The 11,634-nt window shown below is 42.6% G+C and overlaps 1 long non-coding RNA gene across 1 annotated transcript in view; it reads right to left on the bottom strand.

The window, feature by feature from the left end:
- Positions 1-7,876: 7,876 nt before the first annotated feature.
- The window catches only part of LOC121481786, a 98,519-nt gene continuing 94,761 nt past the window's right edge, over positions 7,877-11,634 (bottom strand). The window contains exon 3 of the long non-coding RNA XR_005985413.1: positions 7,877-7,930. This is a non-coding gene — a long non-coding RNA (uncharacterized LOC121481786). The remainder of the gene's footprint in view (positions 7,931-11,634) is intronic.

Genomic DNA, 11,634 nt, shown 5'->3' with positions numbered 1-11,634 from the left:
GGGTCCAGGCGAGGGCACTTTCCCTTAGGGGACCATGTAGGGGTCTCATCCTGCAGAGTACTTCACCTTCCTTTGGGGGTGGATGGAGAGAACCCACGTGATGTGAGGGATCGCCTCATTGGTCCTGATCGGTATATCCCTGCCTGACGGGTACAGACTACCTTTCTAGGGAGGGTTGAGACTACAGTTAGGTTAGGTGTTAAGTCCCTGTTTCAAGACTTGGCCTCAGTGACACCATGTTGAGCCTGTGGTTCTTTGTCACACTATCCAAGGAGAGCCAACAATGCCAACAAAAGCAGCAGAAGGATCCCAAGTGGCAAGTGCTGAGAAAAAGTCTTGGATGACAGGTGGTCCGTGCCTCTGAGAAATCCGGTTCTGCAAACACACAGAGCAAGCCAAGAGAAAGAACGCTGGTAGGAGAGAAATGACAGTGGATAAGAGATGGGTCACTTAGAAACGTCAGCAGGGGAGACAAGGAGACAGGGCAAGAGCTGAGGGTGCCTCAAAGATTTGGAAAGCTTGAGGCAAATGAGAATCAGAAGAGCTGCCATTTCTGAAGCCAGGAGGGAAGGTTCCAGATAGAAGAGACCTGGAGAAAATGGACCAACAGGAATTGGGAGAGAACAGTTGGGGCTGGGGGGCACTGAAGACAAAACGGTTCAGATTTTTGAAAACTTTGTACTGCTTGGCTCAGGGCGTGATCCCGGGGTCCTGGGATCAAGTCCCACATGGGGCTCTCCACAGGGAGCCTGCTTCCCCCTCTGCCTGTGTCTCTGCCTCTCTTTCTGTGTCTCTCATAAATAAATAAATAAATAAAATATATTTAAAAAAAAAAAACAGAGTATACTTATAATGAACTCCCGTGCACCCATCAGCCAGCTTCAACTGGCAACTCATAACCAATCTTGCTTATTCTAGACCCTCACCAACTCCTCACCCTTTCCCCAGGGGCTAGTTCAAAACAAATTCAAGATAACATTCTTTCAGTGGTTCTCAAATTTGACTGAGCATCAAAACCCCCTAGGGGGCTTGTTCAAACACAGATTGCTGGACCCCACCCCGGGTTTCTGATTCAGCAGGTCTGGAAGCGGGACTGAGAATCTGCATTTCTGACAAGTTCCTGAATGATTTCGGTGGTGCAGATCCAACCACTGTATTATTTCCTCTGTACATATTTCTCTCTCAAAAAGGACCCCCTTATTTAAAACATAATCACAGTGTTACTACCACTCACAAAAATGTATAGTAATTCCTTAATATCATGTTTGCCCAGCTGTCCTCTCAGTGGTTGGACTAACCGCTTGTTTGATTTGTACTCCAAACAAGGCCCACGCAATGCAATTGGTTAATCCGTCTCTCTCGGCTCCTCTGATCTCTGGTGGGGTTTAAATCAGTAGCATGAGGAGTACGTTGAGTGGTTGCACGGACAGATGTGCAGCTGTGTATGTGAAAAGAGCATAACCCTTGGGTGTTAATCACATCCTGCCGCTTCTAGCAGACAGACGTTGGAGCGGGCATCGAAGGGCTCTGAGGCTCACTTGCCTCATTTGTAAAATGAAGAGACTAATCTCATAGGAAACTTGTGAGAATTACATGAAGAGTAAGCCTGTGGCATGGTCTCTGATACATGATTGGGCTAAGGAATCAGAAGACGTGGGTTCACAGAAGCCCTGTGACCTTGGGACCGTAGGCAGGTACCTTCCTAGGCTTCAGTTTCCAAATCAATAAATGGAAATAATAATAATATTTTAGGGGCATCTGGGTGGCTCAGTCAGTTGAGCATCTGACTCTTGGTTTTGGCTCAGGTCACCATCTCAGGTTCATGAGATCAAGCCCTGTGATGGGCTCCAAGCGCAGTGGGGAGTCTCCTTGAGATTCTGTCTCTCCCTCTCTCCCTCCTTGCACTCACACGTGCTCTCTCTCTCAAATAAATAAATAAATTAATTAAAAAAATAGTATTTAGAAGCTTGTGAATGAGCTAATGGTGCAAACAGCTCAAGCATGGTATCTACTATGCAATAAGCGCTCAAATTTTTTGTTGTTGTTATGAAAATACCAATCATTATTAGGAGCACGGTGAATGTCACTTCTGTTCCACCCGAGTAGGATGGCCTTTTCCGAATCTTGATTGTCAAAGTGATGGATTGGAACATCCCAAGCCAGGATTGTGTGTGTGTGTTCCCATCTCACTTATTTCTTAGTTTGGTTCATGGTGCCATCATCCTCCCAGGGGCCCAAGTTAGAAGCTTCGGGGGTCACCTTGGACTCCACCCCACATTCAGTGCATCAGCCATTCTACAGGTTTCCTCCTTCAGGGAGCTTCAGGATCCCAAACAGAATGAAAGAACCTGATAGCACCTGGGACGCAGCAGATGCTTATCAACACCAATGGTTGGTTTGGTTTTATTTCCATTGCCCCTGTTCTTGTCCTGACCACTGCCCTCCCCACCAGTGTTGCTCCCAAGCTTCTCGCCATCCACCCTGCAAGTGACAGCCTTTCTGTTTCTCCCTGCCCTTTCTGACCGCAACACAGCCAGTGTGATTTATGTCCCACTCACCATCCTGCTGTGTAAGGAGCTGCTCTTTTCTTTTGTTCATTTGCTTTTTTTCCTCTCTTCATCCTGATACTTCCATTTCCCTCCTTCCCGCAGGCCTTCACTCTTGTGTTTTTGATAATATGTTCTTGGATATGTATGTGAACTTATAAAATACACTATGTTAGTTTCGCATGGTTCCTGTTTTTTTTTTTTTTTTTTTAAGATTTTATTTATTTATTCATGAAAGACATAGAGGCAGAAACACAGGCAGAGGGAGAAGCAGACTCCCTGCGGGGAGCCTGATGTGAGACTCAATCCCAGACCCTGGGATCACACCCTGAGCCGCAGGCAGAGATGCCCAACCACTGAGCCACTCAGGCGCCCCATAGGTCTTGTTTTTAAAAGAATTCCGCCCCCACTTTAAGTCATAAGGATAGTCTTCTATATATATTTCTATGTGTTTTTTGTATGGTTGCCTTTCACGTTCATATCTTTAAGGCATCTGAAGTTCACCTTTGTTTATGGCTGTCAAGGATTCAACTGCATTTTTCTCCATGTAGTGGTCAGTTTTCCTGTACTGTCTACTAAGCAACTTATCCTTTCCCCATTGATTTGTAGTGCCTTTCCCCCAAACATCAGGTACACTCATCCCAGGAGCATAAATGCACATATATCCATTTATGGGCACTTTGTAGCCCTTGGTCTAGTAGCATGTTTCTGCCCCACAGTGTTTATTACATGGCACTGAAGTGTAGTGGGGAGAGTCCCTTCTCTTTGCTCCTTTCTCAAAATTAACTAATTATGGACTTCAATTTTATTCTTCCATATAAATTTCCAATTAGGCCTTTTCATTCCACCAAAAAAATTGTGGTAATGTATTGAAATTGCCTTAAATTTTCAGACTGACTTTGGGAGAATTGGTATCTTTACGTGTTAGGGAGTCTTGTCCATCACTATGGCGTCTCTCTCTGCTTATTCAAGTCTTATACTATGTCCCATAATAGTTTTATGTTTTTTCTCCAAAAATCATTTTGAGCTTTTAAGTTAATTTTTGGGTACTTTATGCTTTTGTTGCTCTCACGAAAGGTATCTTATTTTCTATTATGTCTTTTGGCTAAATATTGCTAGTATAGAAGAATGCTACTGATTTTTATAAGATCTTCTTCCTGACATCCTTGCCAGGATTCCATTAATTCTGTGGGGTTTTCTATGGAGATAATCAGATCACCCGTAAATACTGACAGTTCTGTCACTTCCTGTCTTTTCTTTACTTTTTTAAGTATGCTCTACACCCAACATGGGACTTGAAACCATGACCCTAAGATCAAGGGTCACATGCTCTACCGACTGAGCCAATCAGACACCCAACACTTCCTTTTAAATCCTTACACCGATTACTTCTTTTTCACATCTTAACATGTCAGCCAAGACCTCCAGTACTCTGTGGAGAAGTAGCAGTTCCTGTTCTCAGAAGGTGGATCTACCTGCACCTGTTATCTCCTTCCTATCCCCAGGAATTAAGCCTACCTTCATGTAGCCACAAGCTCTATTTCCTACTGGTGTAGGACTAGTGATTCTATTTTGTCTTGTAGTGGAATTGGGATAAACCATAATTTGTCCATGGAAATATGAAGGAGAGGAAGGGCCCAAGATAAAAGCTTCCCCACCTGCGGCACCTTTCCCCTTCCCCTGTAGACTATAGTCACCCACGCACATCCCCTGGGATCCAATTATTTGCTGTCTTCTCGAAGCTTCTCACAGTTATTAAATTAGAAATGGGCATTAAGGAGGGCACGTGATGTGATAAGCACTGGGTGCTATACTATATGTTGGCAAATTGAATTTAAATTAAAAAAGCATTCCATCATGCAAAAAAATTATTTTGTCAATAAATGCCCCCAAAATTTAAAAAAAAAATTAAAAAAAGAAACTCAGATTCACCAACCATCCCGTCTCTGAGGCACTTCCAGAGCTGGGTTGAGGAAGATAGCCTGTAGCCTATAATGGATTGCCATTTTGTCAGGATCCAGAAGCCAGAGTGACATTTCTAAAATAATTATCATTCTTGAGAATGCTTTAGTCATAGACCATTGAAGGCCCTCATTATAAACTCTTTAATAAGAGCATTCAAGGGCTTGACAAGTTGGCCTCACTTCCTCTTCCACCTACCACAGCAAACCCCACACTCAGACCATCCTGGGTGATCTGTTCCTGAATGTGTGTCCATTAAACCTTATCTTCTAGGATGCCTGGAGGGCTCGGTGGTTGAGCCTTTGTCTTTGACTCAGGGTGTGATCCCAGGGTCCTGGGATCGAGTCCGCATTGGGCTCCCCACAGGGAGCCTGCTTCTCCCTCTGCCTGTGTCTCTGCCTCTCTCTGTGTCTCTCATGAATAAATAAATAAATAATCTTTTAAAAAAATAAACCTTATCTTTTTACCATACAGTTCCCTGGGCATGGAATTTTCTCTCTTTTTACATAGCGAGAAAGCTTAAACATTCATCAAGGCTCAGAACAAAAGTCATCAGTCTTATGTCTTCACAAGTTTATCTCATTGGTATAAATCATTCCTTCCCCCATTCTTCCCAGAGCGTTCATCTGTCAGATTTGCCTTACAATTTGTTGTTAGTTATCCCACCGTCCCATTAGATAGAGACCTCCAGGAGGATAAGGACTGTGTTTTATTCATCTCTATCTCTGCGGCAATTCTTCCCACATAGTAAATGCTCAATAAATGCTTATTCATCAGGGGGAATCCCTGGGTGGCTCAGCGGTTCAGCGCCTGCCTTTGGCACAAGGCATGATCCTGGAGTCCTGGGATCGAGTCCCACGTCAGGCTCCTGGCATGGCTCCTCTGCCCCCCCACCCCCGTGTCTATCACGAATAAATAAATAAAATCTTTAAAAAAATGCTTATTCATCAACTTAAAGGATGGGGATCACAAATTATAGGAAAAATAAGTCATTAGGAAAGATGAAGTAATGCTCTTGCCTCATCTTCATTCCAGCAGGATCGAGTGTGGATTTGCAGAGGTGTTGTTATCTGCAGTAATACTCAGCAATATACAAATAGGAACAAGAACAGACATTGTAAACACCTTGTCATTCTCATTATTATGTGATAAACCCTTTGGGTGATGTAGTAACAGGTGTTCAATCTATGTGGTGCAGAGCAACTACTTAGAACAAATTTACCTGGGGTGCCTGGTAGGCTCAGTCTGACTATTTTGGCTCAGGTCGTGATCTCAGGGTTGAGGGATCAAGCCCTGCATAACCTCAGCATGGAGCCTGCTTGAAGACTGTCTCTCTCCCTCTCCCTCTGCTCCTCCCCTAACTTGTGCATGCTCTATCTCAAACAAAACAAAACAAACAGACAAATAACAACAACAAATTGTACCTGTAAAGTCTAATATTTGGGGCAATTGTGGAAGTTAGCATGTGGCCAGGCATTCCTGGGTCTCTGCTCCTGAATGGTACTCCTACTTGTTTCGTACACTACACACAGCTCTTGAGGTGAACCTATTTACAGGTAAAGATTGTAAGATAAATGGAAATTTCTTTTGAAATATTACCTTTGCTTTCAATAGAAATTTCCAGTAAATGGGAGAGATTTGTCATGTTGTAGAGGAGATGTGGGAAAGGTAAATGAAGAAACCAAAGTAAAATTAGTAACGTTTATATTGTTGCTTTCCTTTGAGTGATACATAGCAGTTTTGTCTGTGTGTTTATTCTTTTTGCATGTCTGGGCAACAGATAAAGAAGGTATTATTATCTATCTCTATATAAAAGCTGAGAGATATATCATTATTATATATTTTATATATAAAATTATGATACTGGTATTATATTTACATATATTATAAAATATATCATTATTCTATAAAAACTGAGATAAGGAATTAATTAAGTTAATTTTCTTTCATAGATTGTTGCAGCAGTGGCCCTCAATTGGTTCACACCTCCCTGAATCCACACCGTTGGGTAATACCTTTCACACTGACTCCAGGCATGGCCATGTAACTTGCTTTAGCCAGAGACAAGAGCAAATATGACCCAGCAGAAATTTTAAAGTGATTGCATGTTGAAGCTTGCCCTCCCATATGCCCTTTGGTACCCCAAGAACGCCATGATGAGATCGCCGTCCAAAGCCTGGGCTTGAGGTTGAGACAGCATATGGAGCAGAGACAAGCCATCCCAGCAGAGTCCTCCTCAACAAACAAGCCTATCAATCTCCAGGTAGATGAGTGAGGCCAGCCAACCCCAGAGGAGCCACCTACTGACCTCAGAGATCCATCACATCAGCTAGATCAGAACTGTCCAAATGACTCACAGAATCATGAGAAATAATAAATGTTTGTTGTTTGAAGCCAGTGGCTTGTGACACAGCAAGACCTAACTAATACATTCCCCAAGAAAGCCTATTCAGGTTAGACTCTAGAGGTCTCCATCCCCAGGCTCATGTTTGATTGCTGTTGCTCCTTTTCTAGTCAATGCTCAGGTTGAGATATGCAAAACTTAGGTATCTTAGGTACGATCAAGCCTCTTCTTGAATTCCTCAAGAGCAAAGGCCATGACTTTATTTTTCTAGTTGGCTTAGTACATCGCTTTATTCATAATATGCTCAGTACAGAGTATTACTTTCCTGAAAGGGAATGAAAGCTTAATTCTTATGAGGATAGAAGGTGAAAGCTGCATGTGGTATGTATATCTCTCAAATTTTATATAGGGCACAGACATTTCTAGTTACAAAGATTTTATTTTTTTATTTTTTATTTATTTATTTTTTACTGGTTATGTCCAATTTTTAAATTATTTATTTATTTATTTTTAATACATTTATTTTTTATTGGTGTTCAATTTACCAACATACAGAATAACACCCAGTGCTCATCCTGTCAAGTGCCCCCCTCAGTGCCCGTCACCCATTCACCCCCACCCCCTGCCCTCCTCCCCTTCCACCACCCCTAGTTCGTTTCCCAGAGTTAGGAGTCTTTATGTTCTGTCTCCCTTTCTGATATTTCCCACGCATTTCTTCTCCCTTCCCTTATATTCCCTTTCACTATTATTTATATTCCCCAAATGAATGAGAACATACAATGTTTGTCCTTCTCCGATTAACTTACTTCACTCAGAATAATACCCTCCAGGTCCATCCACATGGAAGCAAATGGTGGGTATTTGTCATTTCTAATGGCTGAGGAATATTCCATTGTATACAGAGACCACATCTTCTTTATCCATTCATCTTTCGATGGACACCGAGGCTCCTTCCACAGTTTGGCTATTGTGGACATTGCTGCTATAAACATCGGGGTGCAGGTGTCCCGGCGTTTCATTGCATCTGAATCTTTGGGGTAAATCCCCAATAGTGCAATTGCTGGGTCGTAGGGCAAGTCTATTTTTAACACAAAGAAGATTTTAGATTAATAATCTATCCTGAGAACTAACAATCTATCCTAAGAGAGAAAACAGTAAGGAAGGAAAAAGCAAGAATCATGTTTTTGTCCCCATGGTACAAAACAGACTCTTGCAGAGCCACTGAGCTGAACATCTTGAGGCAGCACCATTCACATCGAGGTCAATGTCAATAGTGCCCCCAGGTTGCATAGTACACAACATACACAGCTGTACATTAGGCCCGGGCCTGACACATAGTGAGTGTTTAGTGAATGAATGAGCAAGCGAGTGAGCATGTGTGCACACATACACATCGTGTGTGTGGCATTTAGCAGAGTTTTAACTGGAAGGAAAAATTAATCAAATTAGAATGAGTATCCCTGGTTAGTGGGGTCCCACAGCACAAACCACTTTGCTTTTGGTGCGAAAAAGCGAGAAAACGACCAAATAAATTGTGTACATCAGATAGAGATTCAGAGAAAAAAAGAACTTTGACCTAATGTTGCAGGTTAAAAATAATAGTAATAATAAATAAAAACTCATTTTGGTTAATGGTGACACCTAGTGGTGTATCAAAATTTGTGTTTATTCTTCCCATCTCTTTCCTTTGCTTCTTCTATTTGTCGGTAGCCAAAATAGCCAACCCATGTGACTATTTAAATTCAAATGAACTAAAAATAATAATAATAAAAAAATAAATTCAAATGAATTAAAACTAAATGAAATGAAAAATTGAGTACGTCACATTTCAGGTGCTCAGTGGCACCAGTGGCCGCTGCATTCAGCGCGAACGTGATCCTCTCCATCACTGCAGAAAACTCTACAGGAAAGCCCCAGCCTGGAGCTTCGTTATCTACCTGTCTTGTCTCTTTTTACTTGTCACCACCTCTTCTCTAAGTGGTGATTCTGCTCCTGCCCCTCCCTCCCTCCCTAGTTTATTTGGTAGCTTTCTGTTTTCTGTATATTATTATGTAAACTCATCAAAGTGACCTTGCCAAGTGAACACAAAAATATATAATCACGTTGGACAGTTTATTCAGGACAGTCAATGATTCACAGCATCTTGTTTTCCATGCATTGGAACACATCAAAATATTTTTAAACTCAACACATCAACACATCATTTAAAACAATTATAGCCCAAGCTTTTTTTTTCTTCTGCTTTTTAAATCCACAGGTTTCTGCCTTTCTACTTTGTCTTGAGTTAAAGTAGCTTTAAAATTAAATAGTGTATCTTTTTGTAATGCCTGAAAAAATTTTTTGTAAGATTTTATTTTTTTTAAGATTTTATTTATTTACTCATGAGAGACACACAGAGAGAGAAGTAGAGAGATAAGTAGGTTCCACACAGGGAGCCCGATGTGGGACTCGATCCTGGGACTCCAGGATCACACCCTGGGCCAAAGGCAGGTGCTCAACCACTGAGCCACCCAGATGTCCCAAGATTTTAGTTTTAAGTGATCTCTATACCCAGTGTGGGGCTTGAACTCATAATCCTGAGATCAAGGATCTCACGCTCTACCAACTGAGCCAGCCAGGTGCCCTGAAAAAAATACTTTAGAAAAAAATACTTTTTATGCATAGAACAGCTTTGAAATAATACACAAATTTTTGTTGAATACTCTTTCATAATATTTTTACCAGATTTTTATGCATGTGTATATATGTATCTGTGTATGTATTTGTCTCCATGTATAACTTTTTTTTTTAAATTTATTTATGATAGTCACACAGAGAGAGAGAGGGGCAGAGACATAGGCAGAGGGAGAAGCAGGCTCCATGCACCGGGAGCCCGACGTGGGATTCGATCCCGGGTCTCCAGGATCGTGCCCTGGGCCAAAGGCAGGCGCTAAACCACTGCGCCACCCAGGGATCCCCATGTATAACTTTTTAAATTACATTCTAAATTACTTTTGAAATGTAAAATCATATCTGAAAATAAATGTCACAACCCTGAGAGGATCAAACCAAAGACTTTCCAGGACGAATGAGCTCTTGGAGAGAAGGTAATTTCTGAATGAGACTGCAATATTTGAGTGGTGATGCATCTCTTTAAAGAGATAAGGAAGGGGAAGAGGTAGCACCGCATTAACTTTAGATTTATGTCTAATGACAATTTGCCCAGAATCAGAATGCACTAACCAGTGGCCCTCTTGACTGTTGATAGAAATTTACATTAGAAACGAAGCCTTCCTTTTCCTTCCCACCCCTAATCAGAGAGGAATGACAGAGTCTGTCCCTTTAGCACCCACCTCAAAAGGGACCTTGGAAAATGCTAACAGCTTGGATTCCCACCTCACTGTCCCTAAAGGCTTGATGAACAAAGTGAAAGTGACCACCTTTCTTCCTTTTCCTCCACTCCCCCGGCTCGGTATGGCCACCTGTCCTCCTTAGAACCACCGGATTTCAAGGAAAAAAAGGATGAAGCTTGCGATCTCCCCTGACTTCACATCTGGCTTCAGCCCAAAGTTACTCAAAACTTGAATTTAGGTAGGATTTATGTAAAGACTTGTATTTCTTATTGATTGAGAGAGAGAGAGAGTGCACATGCGCAAGTTGAAGGGATTGGAAGAGCAGAGGGAGAGGGAGAGAGAGAATCTCCAGGAGACTCCCCACTGAGCAGGACACCCCATGTGGGGCTGGATCTCATGACCAGAGATCATGACCTGAACAGAAACCAAGAGTCGGGCACTTAGTTGACTGAGCCACCCAGGTGCCCCAAGACTTGTATTTCTTTAAAGAGGGATTTGGGGACCAGGAAAGAACCAGCATGCCTGTAATATAAGTAACAGCTCTACTGCCAATTTGAGAAAAAGGGAAACTGAGGCAGGGCACAGTAAATGTGATGTGAGCCAGTACTTTTGCAGCCAGTACTTTTGACTTCCCGTAAGCCAATTCACATCAAAACCATATAATCATATGCCCAAACCAAACTGTAGCATCTCTGTGTGGATTCCTCTAAATAAAGTGCCGCCTGGACCATGCCACCCAGGGGATGGTTTGTGGTTCTTTCTGACTGCGGACTTCTGTGGTGCCAGCCTGGCCTCGGGCGGAATCATGGTCTTCCTAAAGGAACAGAGGTTTATGTGTTGGCTCCCTGGGACACTCAGGAGTCCCTTTCTCATGGTGCTCTGTGTTGGAAAGACAAATAGCCCATCCCTTTGGCACAGGACCATCATGGTCCTTATCCCAAGGCAGACAGGCCGTGGGAAATGGAAAACTCAGGATCATCATGCTACAAAAGCCTTAAAACACTCCCAGTCCACTCTCCATTTTATGGAGCAGGACACTGAGGCCCCAAAAGGTTAGGAGGTCAAGTCACCTTCACCTTTAAGATTATGTGAGGGGAGTACAGTGCTGCAGCCTCCCACCAGGCCTCCCAAACTACTTGGCGCTGCTTCGCCTGCACCATCCCAGCATCCCTGAAGCCCCCTGTGCAAAGACTTCCTCTAGCCTCATGGAAAGATGTGAACACCTTCACGGTATCCATTCGTTAATATGAGGATTGACACTGAGGATTACTCAAGCATGTGTTTTCATGCCAGATTTTATTTTATTTATTATTATTTTTTAGAAGATTTTATTTCTTGAGAGAGTGCACATGTGTGAGAGCAGGGGGAGGGGCAGAGGGAAAGGGAGAGAGAATCTCAAGCAGACTCCCGGCTGAGTGCGGATCCAGCTCTGAGCTCCATCTCTTGACCC

This window comes from Vulpes lagopus, chromosome 2 (genome assembly GCF_018345385.1).
Source record: "Vulpes lagopus strain Blue_001 chromosome 2, ASM1834538v1, whole genome shotgun sequence".
Taxonomy (NCBI): domain Eukaryota; kingdom Metazoa; phylum Chordata; class Mammalia; order Carnivora; family Canidae; genus Vulpes; species Vulpes lagopus.
This window is presented reverse-complemented; position numbering and strand designations above follow the sequence as displayed.